Source organism: Halichoeres trimaculatus, unplaced genomic scaffold, assembly GCF_033239565.1.
Source record: "Halichoeres trimaculatus isolate MK-OKI-2021-1 unplaced genomic scaffold, fHalTri1.1 fHalTri1_scaffold_4, whole genome shotgun sequence".
NCBI classification, from domain to species: Eukaryota; Metazoa; Chordata; class Actinopteri; order Labriformes; family Labridae; genus Halichoeres; species Halichoeres trimaculatus.
In genome coordinates, this window is record NW_027437182.1 from 14,725,713 (window position 1) to 14,746,604 (window position 20,892).

General features: G+C 39.0%; 1 long non-coding RNA gene across 1 annotated transcript in view; it reads right to left on the reverse strand.

Moving 5' to 3' along the window:
• Positions 1-20,892, reverse strand: part of LOC141788551 (uncharacterized) — a 78,841-nt gene that overhangs the window by 35,288 nt on the left and 22,661 nt on the right. The window lies entirely within an intron of this gene.

Below are 20,892 nucleotides of genomic sequence, written 5' to 3' on the forward strand. Positions count from 1 at the left end.
ATTTTCAGTTTCCTTGAGATATATTTGAAAATTGTTGTACTCAAAAATGTTGTCAGATAATCAATTATACAAGAAAAAAACTATTGTTAAATCATTTTACATTAAACATTTTACTTTCATTTCTTTAAATGCAAGGAATGTGAAGTCTGTTTTATTTTTAACTGTCTAAAGTTCCATCAAAGAAAGTTCCCACATGTCACTACCCACTGTTTCCTGCTCTATCTACTGTCCTCTCTTAAAGGCACAAAAAAAGCCCCAAAAATAAATAAAAAAATGCTCTCCTAAAAGGTCAAAGAGTAAGTGTCATGTGAGGCAATTTACAGCATGAAAAACCCTAATTCTTTTGCCATTTCCCCAGGAAAGGTTCACAGTGAGTTTTTATTACAAAAGGATTGGTAATAAAAATTCAAACAAAATTTTGCAAAGAGATTTGCAGAGAAACAAGAGGTATCACTTTGTCAACAGGTGGCACCAAAATGGACTCAAAGTTTGAGTCAATTATATTTTTTTAGCCATCTTTATTTCAAGCAGCCTGAGTTATCTTCAAACTGTACTTCTTTCACTGTATTGCAGTCATACCCTGCATCACAGCCTGCTAAACCATGTGCAGGGGATAGATATGAGGAAGGGTGATGTCTGACCTTTATTTGGAGTTGGCCGAGTTTCAGACAGGGGCTGGTTAGATTTCCTTCTTGGCAGGTTAAGGTGAAAATTAGCCCTCACTTTGATTTTTTTTTTTTTTTAATCCCACAAGGCATGTATGCTGATTAGCTGTGGGGGTGGTCCATTCCCAAGAGGAGACAGAGATGGGAGCAGGTTGACAGGACACCATGTGACACCATTGTTTGCCTTCAATAATGACCAGGGGACTCCAGATGATATGGGAGCCTTTGATGGATGACTAATTTATCAGTAGCTGTCGAGGCCTAACGATGGTTAATGATGCCACTGGTGGCTTGTCCGGGGTTAACCATCAAAGGAGAGGTGAAGTGTTTACTGGTTGAAGATTATGACTCCTTTTTGTTTGTTTTTGTTTTTTTTTCTCATTCCATTATTTTAGTGGAAAACTAAGAATGGTGGCTACTACAACCTGCAATACATTTCTTCCAGCATATGATGATCTGCTAAATGACCTTGCATTTAAGTCATTAATTTCATTGCATATTTAAGTTCAGTGTGATTGCATGGTTGCCACATTACGTAAGAACTTTCCTTTTGGGACTTGTTCAAAGTTGAACAGATTTCCTGTGTATGCCAAAAAATTTATCCAGTTTACTGTATATCTGTTGACAACATCATTTTAATACAAAACAGTACAGTCATTACTAAATTTCATTGTTAGTATCTCAAGCCAGAGAGCACATGCTGTTTTAAGAAGAAGAAAACAAAAGGCTACTTGATGTCTCTGTGGTGTGGAGACCATACCTTTCATCATACAGTTGTTCCAAGGCCTCTGTGTCATTGTTCTTTTGGCAATTCCTCCCTGCCTGTGGACCCCACTGGAAAACAGGTGAGGTAAAACAATCACGCAACCTCCCATCACTCTCTCCACATATAACAATAACACTCTGACTCTATCTTTCAGTAGTAAACACAAAGCTCACATGCAGACCCTGGCTGATCGTCGCTCCGGAAACAAATACATTGTTGGGGACGGAGTGGGGAAATAAAAGACAGAGGCCAAAACCTATTGGAAATCGGAAAACAGCCCTCTTGTCCCTTTGAAAGAGTCCCGGCGATGAAAATATGTAATATAAATAAAGCTGTGGATGCTTTGAAAGCCAAAGCCTTCCTTCCTGACCCGGTCCTCTGCGGAGGGAAACGCCTACTTCTGGGCCCTTGCTCTTAAATTCCCAAAGACCACTCTGTCATCAGAGTCCCAACTGCTGCTTTCAAACACGCGATGGCCAGACTCACTTCCCAGTAGTGCTCTCTCTATCTGCCCAGATCTGAGTCACTTTCGCCCCCTCAGCCCTTTTAAGTCTAACCCCCTCCCTGGACAGGATCTCTCCTCGTAGATCTGTTGGCTTAAATGCCGCCACACAAGCTCCAATTATTTCACCCCTGGAGCGTTTGTGGCGAGTGATTGTCACGACCGCAACCTCTCTGCTGGTGCTTCTGATATCTGAACCTGACAGGCGGATGCAAGGAAAGACATAGTGACAGATGACTGGCTGATGGGTGACAACTATAAAACAGCTAATTAGAGAAAAAAAATCACTGTGTAGGTCTGTTTTGAACTGTCGCACACTGCTGTATCACAAAACTACAGTCAGAGCAAGCTTTTGTGTTTTGCAGGAAACACCTGCTGTGTTAGAAGTGCTTTATTAGGATTTAGTTTATGTAACATGGATGAATCAATAGACTCAAGTGTGTCATAAACAAACAACAAAGTTCAGTGTTAGAAAAGATGGACTTCCAGTGCAATGCACACTGTACAATTAAAAAACTATCTCTAAGGAGCAAAGGAAATGTGTATTTGCTCAAAAGGAAAACGAGGAAACATCTATCCCTGATAACAATGATGCAGTTGTTCGCTCAAAATTTAACTCAATGAATCTGTAAAGTTTAAGAGAGCCCCTGACACTGCAACTGCGACCCTCCAAACCCATCAACTTTTGCCTGATGATAAAAAAAAGAACCATGAGAGCTATAGTCCCTTTTCTGGGCATCTTCTCATTGCTTTTCCTTTTTAAAAATATCCTTTCTAGCCATTTGAGGAGCAAGAATTAAGTTAGTATTGGAAGGTGGTGTATAAAAGCAGACTGTTAGCTTCACTTACAGGCAGACGTGTGCTGAAAAAAACTGAGCCAGAATGTGTTATGGCTCTTAAGCTCTCACTCGAAACATTAAAGAGTGATACTAATCAAACAGAAACCAAAACACCTTAAAAAAATTGTTCAGGCCAACTTTGTACCTGGGAGTGGATTTTAGTTATCTTAAAGTCCTTTCTTCTTACCAAAGGCGAATAATACAAGATTCAAGCAAATTTTGATGACAAGAAAACACACAGGTTCCCTTTAAGTGTCATCATGAAGATGAGAGGCAAAAGATGTGGAGCACCTATTCTCCCTCCTGCACAGCACAGCAGCCAGGAAACCAGAGGGTTTATGTGTTTATGTGTAACATTGCCCAAAAAACTCCTGGGTCATACATCAAATTCAGCTCAGGACACTAACAGGGCCCTGCAGTGACCCTCAATGGATGGGTCCCTAATGACTCCCACCATCTTGGCTCAAACAGGGCAGCGGTTTCCCCTGCAGACAGGCCTTTTTTGCTCTATCTGCTGAGCTGGTGGAGGCACAGGTCAGGGTGAGAGATCTGCTGGTCATCCGATCGCTCAGCCCTGTGATGAACTCTGGTTAATTGCGACTGACTCCATGTTCTATCTTTTCAGTTTTTTTCTGCTCATTTCATCAGAGTTTTTTCTGTCTCCCCCCTTTTATTTTTTGCTGTGTCTAGCTCAGAGGTGGTCTGGAAGCAGAGGTTTGAAACCTCAGACCACAAACTTGGACGATGCAGGGTCAAGTAATAATTTTTGTCCACATAGTATTTAAGGAAGGGCAGCTTGCTATATGTTTCACAGTATGTATTACATACACCATATTTTCCCTGTGAGTACAGGAGTTATTTTTCAAAAACATGTTTTCTCCTTAAAGTTGTCTTATTACTATGAGCATCCTAATATCGTTGTTCTATGTTTTAGTATATTTCCCATCATAAAGTAATCATACCTGCAAAACTTTTTAATACCACAATTTTTTTTTCCTTTGAAAAGTTATTTATCTGGCATGTTGACAGTCACTGCTCAAAAACAGTATTCATCTCATAGTATTTTTAAAATCTGCATTTGAGTTGTTAATGAATGAACTGTATAAGCTTCTGCCCTGAACTAGTCTGTCAAACCGACCAAAAAAACATAAAAAAGACAATAACTTGAAAGTCCTTTATAGCTTCCTGCAAGAAGAAACCATTAAGGTTGAGCACATTGTCCGGGGGTCTGGCTGAAAATCTGTGAGGAAGCGCATAGTAATCAAGTGAAAGAGGGAAAAAAAGCTTCGTGAGAAACAGACGTAAATAATAGACCAGGAAACAGGAGATCAAAGCTTCTGAGTCGGGCCTCCGTTTGTTTTCATACTCACCCAGGCCTCGCAATAAAACACGCAAGAGTTGCACTTCAGAGGGAGGGGGGCGACACAAGGAAGTGCTGAAAACAGTTACATCCCATCCTGAGGATCCCGTGCCACTATCCCCATGTTAGGGAAAGGCGTCAGGTACAGCAGTGTTTACCAGGAAAAGGGACAAGTCGCGTAAAAACTTTCACATCAGAAGGGGACTCTGTGGCCAGGAGCCATCTTATTGAACCCAGACTGCGTGTTTATAAAAGCGGCTTTTCCTTATCTCTTAATGTGACTGTAGGTACAAAGGCACAATGTGTGCTTTAAAAGGCACAGAGAGATCAAACTTAAAACTCATGGCGTCAGCATATGTGTCTGTTTGCATGCTTTATAGGCGAGCTGGCGTCACTGAGTTTCTAAGAATTAGCACAGGATGAGTTTACAGCCAAGACAACATAATACAATACACAACACGACACATTGTTCAAAAATTTAACTACTATCCCTTTTTAGTTTTGTTTTCTGGGAAAGAAACATACATGCAGCTTAAAAGACATTAAATGATTTGGAAAAAAAAGTATATATATATATATATATATATATATATATATATTTTTTTTTTTTTCTAAATTATTGCCACTCAATTTAACAAAAAATATTTTTTGATGGTCAACACTGGCTCGTTGAAATAACATTAATCCGTTCTGTTAGAGGGTGGCTGTGTGTGTGTTGGTGGAGGTTTTATGTAAAGCAGAAATAAACTATGAACACTTCATAATGCTCCACTGAGTATAATGAGCAGTTCATCTTTTTGGAGGTCAAATGCTAAACACAGGCCTCCTTGCTGGTTGGTCAGCAGATTAATCCAGAGATGTTGCTCTTACATGTCTGCATGAAAGCTCTTTCTTCCTCTTTGTAAACCTGTCTTTAACTGATCACAAAACTTTGACCCAATGAAAACTGATAATTTTAAAAAGATATTGGAGTTGTTACAGAATAAACTGGGGCAGAAGATGTATCAGTGGCAGAAATGGAGGGGACAGATGACAGAGGTCTAACTGCTAATTTTTGCAGCAAGAACTGAATCAGTTAGGGCCAGTGTCTACAAGCTCTGCATTATAAAACTGATGCAGTTCAGCATTTTCAACACTTCATCTTTGGTGCAAAAGCATTCTAATTTCCCTAACTGACCACGCAAAATTGAAGATGGGTTCAACTTCAGATTTCAACTTAGTCATCATCAACTGTAGTGGTCTGAACAGAAAGGAAGCAGAGCATGTTTGTTTTTTGAGGATATAATTTCCAGTTTGAGGGCTGGTGCATTACAAAGAAGTGTAAAGTGCAAATATTTCCTAGAATAATATAATAAGTGTAAATTAGAAAAAAGTTATCCATCAGAGATGACAGCTTCACCTTAAATCTCCTGTCAGCCACCACCTCCGCTGGGTCCATGATGCGTCATGAGACAAAAAAGTTAAAAATGGATGAATTTTTTAAGAAGTTAAGGTTAACTTTCAGTCAATCGAAAGTCTTGAACTGAGGTCTTATTGGTAAAAGTCAGGTATTCTTGTGATCAATCACATGTTAACACCCCGAGATGATCTATGATGCCAATATATAAATTGAACAAATCACCACCATCATACTGTGTTCAGAAGTTCTATTCATTTTACGTACTTCTGTGACACCATGCTTATTTCATGTGTTCATCTTTGCCTAAACGATCTAGAAACACAGTATGGTAATATAGCAATGTCCAGTAAATGTCCTTGCACGGAAATCTGTTTGTCTGACCTCCAGAATCAATAGCATTTTGGCCCCTACTTGACTCTGACCTCAGTCTTTTAATAGTGTTTTGATATGCAGGCAAATTAATTCACCTTAATGGAGCATCAGGGGTCAATGGACTTTGATCCCATTTGGGCCAAAGGCTGGGAGAATTCCATTTAGCTTGCTCTGGTCCTGAAGGGTTGTGTATATGAGTGTTTGCAGGTGTCAAATTGTGCCAGGCAAGCTCACTTTTCTTTTCGAGACCTCTGAATGATCCCCTTGGGTTCAATCCACAGGAACTAATCGCCATATTATGCACAATTTCAAGATTGCAGCTGTTACGCAGATTAATTATTTAGCCATTACCGTGACATCCAGTTATACAAATGTGTAAATATCCATCTTAAGCAGCTGAATCCGTCTACCTCAACTGCTTCTATCACACAGCAAATAAGCAATACAGGCCAAGCGATGTGCTGGATGGATTTCGTTGGGAACCCATTGACATCCAAATAAATTCAAGTTTGGAGAAGCTTTTCAGACTGTGCAGTGAATCTAGCTCACTGCGCCCTCCAGTCCATTCGTATTGATTCCAATCTCTCAGCCTTTTCCAATAAAGCTGGGTTCATGAGTTCATTATTACAAGAATGGAGGTGTAATTGGCTTTCAGGCATATAAGAGGCTATTTGCACTAATCTATCCGGTGGGGAGATGTTAATGGCCACTTTGAATGGCACAGTATGAGCCAACTTTGCTCCATGATCCTGTAGTTTTGGTGCAATCATGTCAGTCAATAATGACATAAAACAGACAAAGTGAAAAAACCAAGGGTTTGCTTACATGTGAGATAAGAGTGGCGGCATTTTAAACAGGAATGAGTGGCACTACTGAAATGAAATTCAACAATTTACTAATTTACAAAATCAATTATCAATGTACTAGTTTATCAAAATATTAAAAAAGAAAAATATCAAGAGATGAAAGGAAAAAAAATGTTATGTGAACAGCCAGGCCTTAGCTTAAGGTTAACTCATAAAGAGGGGCTCAATGTGCTTACAAGCAAATTATTTCACCCACAAGAACAAGTCCTCCTGAAACGTTAGCAGTACCCAGATTTAGACATTATAGACAAAATAGATAACCTGTATTTATAAAACCAACTTTATACAGCCTCCGCCTCACAAGAAAGAGATTTTGTTGTTGAAGCCATGGATGTTGTACTCAAAGTTTTACTCCTCTCAAAGTGGAGGAAGGAAGGAAACAGACATGACCAAGGCATAGCTTGAGTTTGGAAAAGCCATATTCAAACAAGACTGTATCATCTGTGTAAATCCTGAGTTCAGAAGTTTCAGTTGTAGAAATGAAATACTTTTTGTTTTCCATCAGAAATCCCAAGACAAAAACAGATTTAAAAAGAGGAGTCACTTTTTCTTCTTTCTTCTCTATTTAGGTATATTTGTTTGCCTGGTATTTTGTTCTCCTGCATTGTTTGGATTCATTTATTTTTGTTGTTTGTTAGGGGACACAATGATGACAGGTGGGTGGGATCCTGTGCCATGAATTATTGAATGATATACAGCTGCCTAAAGAGATTTCTGTCACCACGTCCTGTTTTTTTTTTTTTTTTGCAAAAACATGTATATCGCAACGTTTGTACCTTTCTATCTAGGAACAAACCAGTACACCTGACTTTAATTCACCTTATAATTCCTACTTTCAGCTGTATTAGAAAACTCAATAAAAAGACTTGCAAGAAGAAAACACTCTTTGTACATGGCTATACACCTGGACAAATATGTAAAAAAAAAAAAAAAAAAAAAAAATTTTTTTAGTTTTTAATATTATTCTCTGATTTGAAATGCAGAACAAAGCAAAAAAGTGGTGTTTCTTGCTTTAAAAAAACAAAACATAGACAAGAAAAAAATGTGTCCTGACAATTAAAGGAATGAAGTGTCACTTTTCTCAGCTGTCATTTGGCGAGAGGCCAGGTACACCCTGAACAGGTCTCCCGTCCATCACAGGGGTAACAATAAGCTGCTAAATCCAAACAAAACTTGGTGTCATTCGCTGACTGTCTCTGAGTTTAAATGCTGCTCAGCATATATACAAATAAACATCTATTAAGTTTTACAGTGGTTGAAGGTGTGAGATGCTAAGGTCTTCAGCGAAAGCCTATTAGTCATACATCTGTTTTCTAGCTCCGACAGTCAGACCCAGAGCCTACTTGCAAAATACACTGATGAATTTATGGTACGGCAAGAAACAGACCAGCAGACAGCAGGTGTTAGTTAAAAAAAAATCCAGACAACTGCTGCCTGTTTAAATTCTTCTACCAATGTGGGCACATTGTGGGCTCATGCAAAACAGATGCAGGCAAGTGATCGCAGCCAGCACTACTTTACTTTCCGCTAACTGGCAAGATGGAGTCATCAGGAAAGTTTCCTGGCTTTTCAGCAGATGGGTAATTCTTTGGCTGCGGGAGGGCGAGTGGGTTAGATGTTGAAGGCAGAGGGGGAGGAGGAGGTGGGGCAAAGGATAGATGGATGAGAGCTGGTGGAGGGAGGCCCAGGCGGTTGTGGAGACTTCCTATGATGAAAAGGTCAGTGGCACCTGTAAATCTGAGCAGCTGGAAGAAGTACTGAAGCAAGGGAAGAGGAAGGAGTTTTGCCTCCAGACTAGTCCTAACTATCCCTACTGCTTGGAAAATACACACACAGTTGTGTAATGCTACTGCTCATTAAAACTGAGAGTTCACCCAAAATCCTTACCCCCACCAAAAAGTCCAAACTTCCAGCAATGACTTCACTTTACAAAAATATGAGTTATGTTAATGTTTAAAAACTTGACTGCCTCACACACATGGAAAAGATCAGACACAGAAATATACAGTTTGGCATCCCGAAGTTTCCTCCATTACAATTTTTTTTAACCAATGTTTTTGCCATCATTATGGTATAGAGTAACATTACACTTTTTGGTTTGCGATACCAAATAGCTTCAGTTTTTAATTTGGTCAAACTTAAAGTAGAGTTAACATCAGTAACTTTTGTGTTTTGCTTTAATCAAACCACTTCCCTTCTGTAAAGCCCAGAGCATGCATCAAATATGTTGACACAGTAAGGCCGCTGGCTGGATAAAACTGTTGATGTATTTCAATCAGCGCCTCACAAGCAGACCAGCAAAACACTTCATGTGAATGCAGGTGCAGACACATGTTGTAATCCAGCCATATGCGTGTGTATGTGTATGTTTTCTGCCAGGGTGGATTTACTGCCCACCTCTCCAGGGTAGCCGGGTGGCCGAGCAGGGCAAAAAGGCCTGGTCAAGGCTGCTTCCTCCTCCTGCAACCTAAAAGGATACAGCCTGCTGACAGATACCTGCTCTGAGCTGACAGAACACTTCCTCCTCCTCAATACGTTCATGTTACATTTAGCTGACATGCTGTATCCACCGTCACTAAAAAATTGCCGCAATGAACCTTTGACACTTCTGACATACAACGGCTACAATTAAAAAAGTCCCTCTGGAATAACAGCAAGAGTTCATCACTGAAGTTTACTGCTGAAACTATGTCTACAAAATAAATGAAAAACACCTATGACAATCTTCTCTTCTGTATTTGATCAAGTGTTAGATAGTATATGGTTTTATTATGAATACATGAATAAGAAGAGTTCAGATATTTAAGATAGCGGCCTGATGCCCAGCCTTTGCAGACAATACCCCAATTACTGCATACGGACCGCGGTCTGTCAGTGCCACGCACTGTGCCGTACTTCACTGCCACTCTAGTCAATCATTGTTTTCACACAGCACCTGCTGCAGTCTGGTGGCGTGTACTACCAACTGCACTACATTTCTGCTTGTGACTACTAGTGTATTTTTTTCAGAGTATGCAGGCATGTGTCCATCTCTGCAGAGCAGATTGCACGAAACAGAAAAACAGACATGAAAATGAACAAGGTAACCAGTCGATTTCAAAATTAAGTAGTCTCATGTTTCCATTTGTTATGGAGTGTGCTGCACCGCACTCCGCTCCAGACACAGATCCAGTGTGACTGAGCAGTCTGCCAAAGCAAAACCACCACACTGACGAAGCGCAGCATTGTAGGTAAGACCTTTAAAACTGTTCTATTTTCTTCTATATTAACTGTCCCGTTGCTTTAGGGATGGGTATTGTTAGCATTTTATTGATAACAATGCCCTTACTGATTCTACTTATAAATCTGATTCTTTATCAGTTCTCTTATCAATTCCTCCTGTGAGTTTTCTCTGTACAAAAAAAGAAGCTTTACTGGTTTTCTGTGTCAAAAATCATAGTTGAGTTTATTAGTAAATAAATTTGAAATTGGTGACTGGATCTGGATATCTCTGGACATAAATAAATAAAAATAAGTCAAAATTGTGCATTACCTGAGGTTGATGTACTGTTTTTGAAATTTGGAGTAGAGCCCGACCGATATGGGATTTTTGGGGCCGATGCCGATACGGATACCGGGGGCAAAAAAAAGCCGATATCCAATATATCGGCTGATATATATAATAAATTCATTGATATACATAGGATATAGACTGTATATAATCACAAATCATTATAATACCCATATGATTCAAGACACAGACAGAACACTATTAAATTAAAACAAGGAACTTTAATTATAAAACTGTCAACATAAGAACTGTAGTGTAAACCAATGATAAATATGAACAAGCTGTAAACACAATAATAAATAAAGAAGTTAAACTGTAAACACCTTCAATAAATTAGTCAAACTTTAAACACAGTAAGTATAAAAAAAATTAAAAATGTAAACACACAATGAGCAACTTAAACGACGTCAAAACGCCATATTATAGTCCTACATTAGATAGTGGTCGATGTGTTAATTAACAGTAGCATTTATCTCTGTTTATCTCCCAAAAAGCAACTTACACGATGTTAAAACATCATTCTATAGTCTTACATTAGATAATAGTGGACGGAGGGGGTGGGCACTCGGGCAGTGTGCAGACCAACACACAGACACACAGGAGCAGGAGCCACAGAATCTCCGTGGAGCAAAAATTTTTTAATCGGCTACTTTTTGGCCGATGTCGATTAATCGGTGACAGGCATAATCGGGCCGATTAATCGGTCGGGCTCTAATTTGGAGTTTTCAGTATTGTTTAAAAAGACTACCTGTGATATGTTTCTGTGATGAAAGTTGAAATTCTTTCGTAAAACCAAAGTTGTACTGATGTACGCTAACTACTAGCATATCAATGCAATTTCCCGTATATGTTAGTATCAAGCTAGTGCTTTTTTGTTTATACTATTTTGGTAAATAAGGAGATTTATACCATGTTTAATGTATTGAATAGGAATCTCTTGTTAGAGTAATGTACATTTCTTTGTGTGTTCAGTTCTTCAGTAAAACTTCAAGCTGAAAATCCTGAATCAAAGTTTTCTTAGGGAGGCTAAGATATTTGAGTATCTCTATTAGGGCAATTCACATTTTCAAGTATTGGTACATTATTATCAGTATTGGCAGATTAAAGCTTAACAAGTTAAATATCAGTATAAGCAGGTCTGAAAATTTACACTGATATATATGACTCAGATTGACACATTTATTATGCTACAGCTTAAACATATCAAAAACCTCCAGAGTATTCCCTGTATGGGAGAATTTAGAAGTCTTGAAACAGACAGCAAAATAGATATTTGCAATTTTTGCAGCACATATTATGGCAGGGCAACTAAAACAACATACATTTAGCAATAACATTTTAATAGTGACTCACAAGAACTATCACCCTGACTTTAAAAACAAGAGTTTTTAAAAAGTAAGAAAGAAGCGGCACAAAATGAACCATTTAGCACTTTATGACTAAAGTTTAAACCTGTCAACAGCCTCTACATCAGTCATTCAGATGATATTTATAGCAACAAATACCAATGAATGTGTTTCTTGTACATTTACAGATAAGATACAACATCAAAACTACAAACTAATGAAGTATTTTTAGCTTGTCATCGTGTTGAAGATAAACATTAGCAGTCATTATTAGCTATAACAAACTGCAAGCTGAAATCTGGAAATCACAAATTTGCAGGAATCCTAGCTGACAGCTTGGAGAGTTCATGTGACTATATTAAACTCATTCTTAATGAGGTGAATAGATCCTCCATTCTTTCAGGTATCAGTTGCAAGAAAACCATGCCTCCATCTCAACCCTTTTCCCTTACTGACACACAGCCCACCAACTATCATGCAGTTGTCTCCTCTGATTATCTTTATTGTCTCCCCTTCCCTCTTGCTCTCAGTGTGTTTTATTCTTTGGTGGTTCAAACTACAAGCTCTTGGTAATGCAATCCCCCCACTGCGCACTTCAGTGTCATGATGCTTTAGTCCGTCAGGAGAACTCTGGCTGCTGTCACTGGAGCACATTGTTATTTTGGAAGTAGCATGTGTTTGTCTAACTGGAGCTCGGGTTAAGACTTCGACTCTGCTTGCTTTGGTTTGTAAAGAAGCCATGACGGATGGCGACCCCAGCAGCCGCTACATAAGCCCCCCCACCAAACAGTCTCTCCACACACATTCCTGTTCTTATTTATTAGGGACATGAGGAACAAGAGGGTTGGTAGAAGCAGGGAAATGATCGGGTTTCAGATGCTTGAATGAGACTCATTTAAGGTGGAGAGTGGTCCAGAATTAAACCCTGCTGGTGTGACTTTGTGATCCATTACAAAGTGAAAAGTTGTAGTCAGGCAAACATCCTGAAACTACACTTGTTTCACAAATGTTAACTGCAAAATACTTGTAACTGGCACTCCTATATGTTGAGGAAATATAGACCTAACTTTGTAGTTGTTGTTTTCCATCATGCACTTTTGCCCCCTGAGAAGGAAATTGTTTCATATCAGTCTAGATGGAATCTTAACTGTGTAAATGAACGTGAATCTGCTGTGTTATGCTTCATTTGATAATTGATAGAGCGGGTTAATTGCCTTGATCAAAGGTCAGGTGCTTTAATATTCTGAGGATAGGCTGTCGGATTTGAATTGGACACGTTGAATGTTTATAAGATGAAAACCTAATGCAGTCGTGGGACTCTGGCCAATTAAGAACATTAAGAATGTTTTATTCTAATCGACAGTGATACCGGCTGCAGACATCCACATTAAGCCTGATGAATATTCATGAAATCTCCTCTCCGAGCCTATCAAGTGCATATTAATTTCTGAAACGCGTGTCTGGAGTCCAGAGACGTGATCACATTTCCCACCAGCATCAATCCTAATATGTAGATGAATGCTCGTTTCAACCCAGCGCAGGCCACTGAGGTACATTTGATATTTCATTCATGTGAACAACTGAGGAAAAAAAGGAAGGAAAAGGAAATGGCTAAAACAAACAAAAATACCCACAATGCCCCAGCGTGAACTCTCAAGAGGTTGCGCATAATTACCCTATGGAGCACCTTACCTGCACACCTCTCACCGCCTGTCAGCGCTGCATACAGACTCACTGGACCACAGACACACACACACAGACACACAATTTTCCCCTCACATACACAGTCACATAACCCTGCCTGCGCTCTCTTCTCTCTCACACTAACTAACACACACACACACCAACACAGAGACCGTGGCATCAGCAAAGAGCATTGCAGCTCTGCGGCCGACCACGGTGTTCACAGGGGAGAAATCTTCAGCTCATTTCTGACCCAGGCTGCCGAGGTGTTAATTGCCCTCCTGAGTTGGCAGAATTTTCAGGGTAAAAGGTGCTATCCTTGATGGATCAGCACTGTTGCCACCAGTGACTGATTCTTTCAACTTGGATGTGTATCGTGCATATCCTATATCTCATTAAAAGACCGCACTGGATTGGGAAGGGGGGTCTGAGGGGGGCACTCGGTGTAAATGGACCAGTTGGTCTGTAAATGAAAACATGGAAGGAGCACGTTGTCAGACAACTTTATGTAAACATGAGTTGAAGCAGGTTTAGTGCAGCAAAGACTCAATTAAGCACAAAGGGATCCAGAAAGGAAACTACCATTACTTAACTCATATGTTTTTATCCAAATGAAACTAACCTGTGACTTTTTTCTGCAATGCTGCTTTAACCCATTTTCTTTCTTTCTTTTTTTTGTTTCAATACCTGTTGTCTGCTGCAGTTTACTTAATGCACATTAAAGACTGTGGAGTAGGATAAAATTTAGAAAATGCTGCTGTTAAATTCCCCGTAGCTAGTCTCATAGACATAGACAAATAATTCATACCCAATAAGAAATCATTTTAAAATCTACTCTTGATTTGATTTGTAAAAATGATTACATGAACAAAAGATAGTTGTTTTGAATTGTAGTTAGTTGGAAAACACACAAAAAATTGAGATATTTTGGAGCATCAAACTCTTCAGTTATGTATGAACACAGCACCCACACAGGCATGCACACAAGCTTCTTCCTTCCTTTCAGCACAGCTCAAAGCCAGGTTTTAGTTTTATTCAGGTTAATCAATGCAAAATGTAAATGAAAACTTCTGTTCACATAATGAGTGTGAGCTGCATCCCCGATCTTCTATTATGGATTGAGACATAAGTGCCTATTTATGAAGGTGTTTCCAAAGGAAATCCACATTCTGGGCTAATTACACTCAGAGTAATTCCCGCCTCCAGTTTATAGACATATCAGTAATGCAGTGAGCTATATTGTTGAGTGTGGCCTTGTAGTGGAGCAGCACAGCAGACTGACAGGCTGGAGCTTTGGTAAAAATGTTAATTCACTGAAAAGGGAGGATGTGTACTGCATGAGGGTTGCATGTTTCTGACTAACACCTGAATTTGAACCCACAGTTTTTAGATATAATGGAGAAAGTCTGTTTAATATGTCAGTATTTTCAACCCAGAGCCAAACCTTTTTATGATGACAACACTGATAACAACACTAAAAACATCAAAATAAACTCAGCATTAGTCAAAAAAGGGTTGCCTCCACTGTGTGCCAGTGTGCCAGTGTGTGGGTATGTGTGTGTGTGTGAGTGTGTGGGTATGCTAGGATGTAGCGTTTGATGAACTCATTCACACCATGTGTTCATGTCCGCGCAACTGAAAAGGAAATCACTGTGCGTATGAACAACTGTATCTCCCTCACACACACACACATACACGCACGCACACACACAAAGTGTTCCCCGAGCCTCACTGGAAACTACTCTAAGAATAGACAGCACATTACACAATCTGCCTGCCTTTGTCTGTTCATTGCACAACACTGACCATTTTACATCCAAACAAACTTTTTTCTGAGCTTTATTTTGACTGAAAAAGTGTTCATTTATGAATATTAACCTTAAGAGTTTTGAGTCACTTCATCCTGAAAATACCGTTTTCCACAAGCTTTGACTGAGTTTAAAACGTGGCTAACTCAGCCACACATATCTTACAGGTTCCCGACATATTTGTTCAATGCAAAATCATAAAAACTGTTACTTTTTTGCAGACTTCTGTATTATCACAAAATCTACACAAATAGAGGCAGACGATTGCAAAGCTGACTAGATACAAAACACACACACACACACAAAGAGAAACAGAGAACTTCGACATAATAACATGTATGGGCAGTATTAGGTCGAATTTTTTCCTCAAACTGTTACATTTTCTGGAGGAAAAGACAACACCCTCAAAACCATACACACTCATATCAACTACGTCATTGCTGCAATAAAAACAACTACATTCTAAGATTCAGTTTCACATTTTACAAAATCACACCAAACCCAATAAGCACATACCTGTAATTTAGCTGTGAATGAGACACAAACCCAGCTGTAAAACTTCCCAAATGTTTGCAGAAATTCTTTCCCAGGACCAATGTCAAATATTAACCTTCCCTTTTTTTCCTTTCCTTTTTCTTTTCCGCTTCTGCCTCTTTTCCCAGTTTGACAGGAATCCCACCCTGTGCCCTGGGTTTCTAAATATGAAGAACTATATGGGATTGGGATTAGCCTTAAATGTCATAATTAAATGATTTAAAGTTAATATCATTTGAAATTATATTACTCAGGTGAAATATAGTAGTGTTCCATCCCAAAAAATTACGGACTTATTCCTGCTTTGAGTTTTTCTTGATCATTAAATCACCTAAGTTAAAGAGAAAACAAGTTTCATTCTCATGAGTTTAAGTTGAACTCATCTGCATCACATGTGTTACAAATAAACTTTGAAATAAATATCACATGAGTTTTAAGATAATGTTGTACAATAGAGGTTTAGACACAGTGGTGATACATTTGGCTTGGCCTTAAGGAAACGTTTGATCTTAAACAGTATGACTGATTTCAGCACAAAATAAATTTGTTTGGAGACCAAAACTGTAAAATCATGAAAAACTGACTGTAAAACTTAGTTGTCTGGCAAAAAATGAAGTGGATATAGGTTTTCTGTCAGAATCACTTAAAAAACAGACCATTTTTGTGAAGGGTGCTTTGTTTAAAAACGCATAGTTTAAAATTCAGCTTGCAAGTAGTGCCTGCTATTTCTCATTGCATCTTTGTTTATTTCTTAGATATGCTTTCTAAGTTTGAAAGATGGTAATGTTTGTGTAGGACATTATTTTGCATGATTAATTAAAAAGACAAACTCTGCATTTAATCTTGCGAAAACAGTAAAAGCTTTACCGTATTTCTTACTCTAAACTCGGACAAACTGAAACACACAAAGGCACGTACACACACTCCAAAACTCAAATACAAGCGTGAGAAAAAGACAGAGACAGACAATGTGAACACAGGTTGACAGCAGCCTCTTCTACAAAGACCCACAGACTCTCTCTCTCTCACACACACACACACACACACACACACACACACACACACACACACACACACACACACACACAGGCCCAGTGGGGGGGCTTGTGTGAACCAGAGCAGATATATGGCTCTGGGTCCACTCCCAGGCTCTGTGGGCCTGGGGACTTCACTTACTGGTTTCCAGGCCGTGTGTCTCCCCTGTCACCAGTAAAAAAAAAGGAAGACTCCAGTAAAACACCTGTTCTACACATCTAGAGAGCAGCAGCTCTGCACGGGTCACAGATTAAAATGATGTTCACAGAGAAGTCTACCTGGGAATATGGACAAAGCTGTTTTTTTTTCCTCCAAGTGGAATAGATCTTATGTAAAAGGTAGCTTGCAGCCTTATTCCAACTAACTTTGGTTTTACAAAAGAAAATGAAACAAGCGGTAAATAAAAGTTCTGTTCTTTTGAATGCATTTGTTTACTTGATGCCTACATGATTGAATAGCCCCTTGAAGAGCTCTTATCTGTTTTAGGGTAAGCAGCTGGTTTCTAATAGCTTTTTTCTGCACGACTTTTCCATTGGATTGAAAGCATTTAAGGCTTAGACATTGGAACAAGAGCAGAATCTAATTAGCATCAAAAGAAAACTTCAGGAAAGATGTTTTAGCCCTGGCAAGATGGGATTCACAGTTGATTTTTTGTTTTTTTTTGCAGGACAAATACTGAAGTGCTTTAAGTTGGATTAAATACTTAACTGTCAGGGCAAATAAAGACAGAAGCTGTAGAACAGATAAAGCCTTTTTATTCGCTTTATAAACGATGACAGTAAAAGAGACGGAGCAGCACAACAGTCAGCTCTGATACAATAAAAATAAACACATTACGTGTCAAATTTACATTAGAGGTGCTCAGAGGAGTCCCTGCTACCTAATAAACATCTCAGCACAGTGAAGTATGTGCTAACAGACTCATTATGGGCTGAGCGTTAAACCGGCCTATGTATAGTAACAATGGCATTCTTGCACTTTGGACTGCTTTAAATACACCCGAGCCCGGCACACGCTCTGAGATCAAAATAGACGTGGACATATGGGCTGACAATTAATGCGCTGGGAATGATGACGGAAGCTGTGGTCCTCTATTTTTGTGGATAGTTTGTTGAAAAAAAAAAATCTAAAAAATTATGGAAGGCAGTTCATTCAGTCTGCTGCTTTGAAACTGACCTTTCTAATGCTATTTTGAACAGAGAATCCTTAATTATCCAGTCAAAATCACCATCCTCCCATTGAAACTCAGTCAAAGCAAAAAACTATTTTGATGGCATTTAGAAATGTACATAAGGACAGATGGAAACATTAAATACAGTTACAAGGTCTGATCATAAGTTTAGAGAACTATTACGGCTTGAGGTACACTCGGTTCACTTCAGTCAAATGTTTATTTCTTCTTAATAATGAAAAATACACATGATAACAACACGGTAAATGTGAAATGAAAAAAGATCCCAAAACATACAAACACAAGGTGAGGGAAACTGATGCATGACTGCATTTACCAACATAATACTGCCATCTAATGGCAATCCCACCACATAGCCCTGTGCACAGGGGCTCATTGTCAATTCTTTGGGACATTTTCCCTTAATAGTTTAGAGATGTTATTTTTGGTGCTTTTATTTCTTATTCTAAAGGTTATCATAAAAGTTTCTTATACACTGTTTTACTGTACATTAGATGCATTTTCTTTGTAGATCTCAACATGGACACCTATGTCCCCATGAGTTGATGGATAGTTTCTTGTTATCTAGCTTTTTTTTGTTTTGTTTTGTTCTGTTTTAAAAACATGTATTAAAAACATGCGGTCACCTGTGAAAAATGTTTAATGACACACTTCATTCTTAAGGTACAGGTGTTGTGAAAAGTAATAGCATAACTCTTTTTTAGTTAGACTGCTGTTGGCTTAAAGAATAAATGCATCTACAAAATGAATGAAGAAGATAACCTTTTAAATAAAACTTGTGTTTTGTACCAAAGGTCATAATTCTCCCATTTTCATAGTTTCCTCTTCTAACAGCTAACCCTTTACCAGAAAGTTCCTTGTTGCTTTAAATCTGACTTTAAATTTTATTCCAAGGTTACTGTGCCAAAGAAGGTGGCAAAAAAAAACAACATCATCTCAATTTGAACTTCATAGAGGATTTTTACCAAAATCTTGGTGTGGTGGAATCAGACTTACCCTACACAGATGGGCGAATACTTGGCGCTGAGACTCCACATACTCAGGTTTTATGCACCAAGTGTGAAGCAAGATATGGCAAATAATTGGAGAGGTTGATCTGAAGCTGAGGATACAAAGCAGACTCTGGAAGATGCTGATCAAGTTGATCTCACAATGAACAGACTCTGCTCGCAATGTTTGTCATGTTAGATTTATAACATCTAACCAATGATCAAGTTATTGATGATCAAAAGCATGCTCCAACATATTTTTTGCATCTCATTCGGGTTGAGCATTACAGAACACCTTAACACTAACAAACAGGCACGAAGGTTGAGAACTTGTCATTGGACATAACCTCATCCATGGATACAAAGCTGACCGTATCTTTCCATAGCAGCAATATCAGGGCCTTATGAGCATGGATTTTATGTGTGGTCAGGTGTGTGCCTTTTTTTTTCAGGAGAAGAAATCAGGAGAAAACTGGACACTGTGAGTCTGACACATTGTATTTCTAGGTTTAGTTCTCTTGCTGCAGAAAGTCTGCATTCAGATTTGCAGCCTGAACTTTAATAATTTCTGTAGTCAGAGAACCAGTTATATGTGTATGATGTTTTTGTAAAACTAAAATATTATGAATTAGATGGAAAAATACACACTTGTTGTATTGTTTGCTTAATAAGACATTTTTTAATGAGTACTGACAGCTGATCAATTGCATTTCCAATTAAAATGGAAAATTATGGAACTCTAAATTACACGAGATGAGGCCAAACTGTAAATGCAGTGGGTAACATCTGTATTTGAAGTAAATCCAAAATGTTGAGGGTTTTCATTTCTGCTTTTCAAAAAGCTCTTGCTTTGTGTCCTTTAAAAAGTTTTGCATTAATTGTCAGGTAGGCATGTCTTGGAAACTCTCAAAAAATATGAAACAGACTGAAAACTGTACACTCAGCTGTCCCTGGTCAACACTGCTCTCAATTCACTACAGAAATCTGTAAAAAATAGCAAAGGGGAAACAGGGACGCATTGTGTAAAATTAGGATGGCTCAATTTTGTTCGCTTTTTTAGCAAATTGTAGATTTTTTAGTCCCATAACTACGCTCGAAAAGAAGTGCACGAGGGCAGATGTAAAGTGGAACATGCAAACAGGCCCTCAAATGGCAATTTTCTGCAGACACTGTCAACCTTAAGCAGTAAATACAAATTATTATTCAGCCACGCAGACACATTTACAGCAGGGACACGATGCACACATACAGACACGAGTAACAAATGAGAAAAATGACACACTGACCCCGAGCTGTGGGTCTCTGGCAGGTCAGCCACTCACTGGACCGTCCTCTTTAAGCTCATCCCCTCACCCCACTTTTATTTGCTCTGTGATTAAATGTAGATTTGGAGTAATAAAAAAAGACAGGTCATAAGGTGATAAAAACATGAATGAAGGTGTGATTTGAAAAAATGTCAAGGGGCTCATAAAAGCATCAGCATCAGCAGTGGCTCATCCTTATCCTTATGTATTATGAGAGTGTAAGTGAAGCATTTTCCATACAGAAATAACAATCATATTTCTGAATGCAGAACTTTTGCAGTTAAAAATAGATCTGTAAAAAAGCTGGTCAGCAGTTTTTGTTAAATCCCTGCCGGTTGTGCTGAGAATCCCCAGACTGTATTTTTGGCTCTTTGGTGCTGATATCTGTATGTTTTTCTGAATCCAATCCCCTGGCCTCCTCTTCAATCCTCTCAGCTACATCCCTCTTTTCTCCAAAGAGACTGTCCCTCTCTGCCAGGTCCTAAGGGAGCTTGGCCACCCATTGGGGACCCATTACAGAGCGGGGGGAGAGGGAGACAGTGGCAGGTCAAATCGCTTTGTGGCCGAGGAGGGCTATCATTTACTGTAATTCAGGTCCTGTCAGGCTGAAGGAGAGGGAAGGTGAAGTGGCGTGGCGTGCCCTGGCTCTCATCTGTCTCCTCCCCAACCCCCACCTATCAGA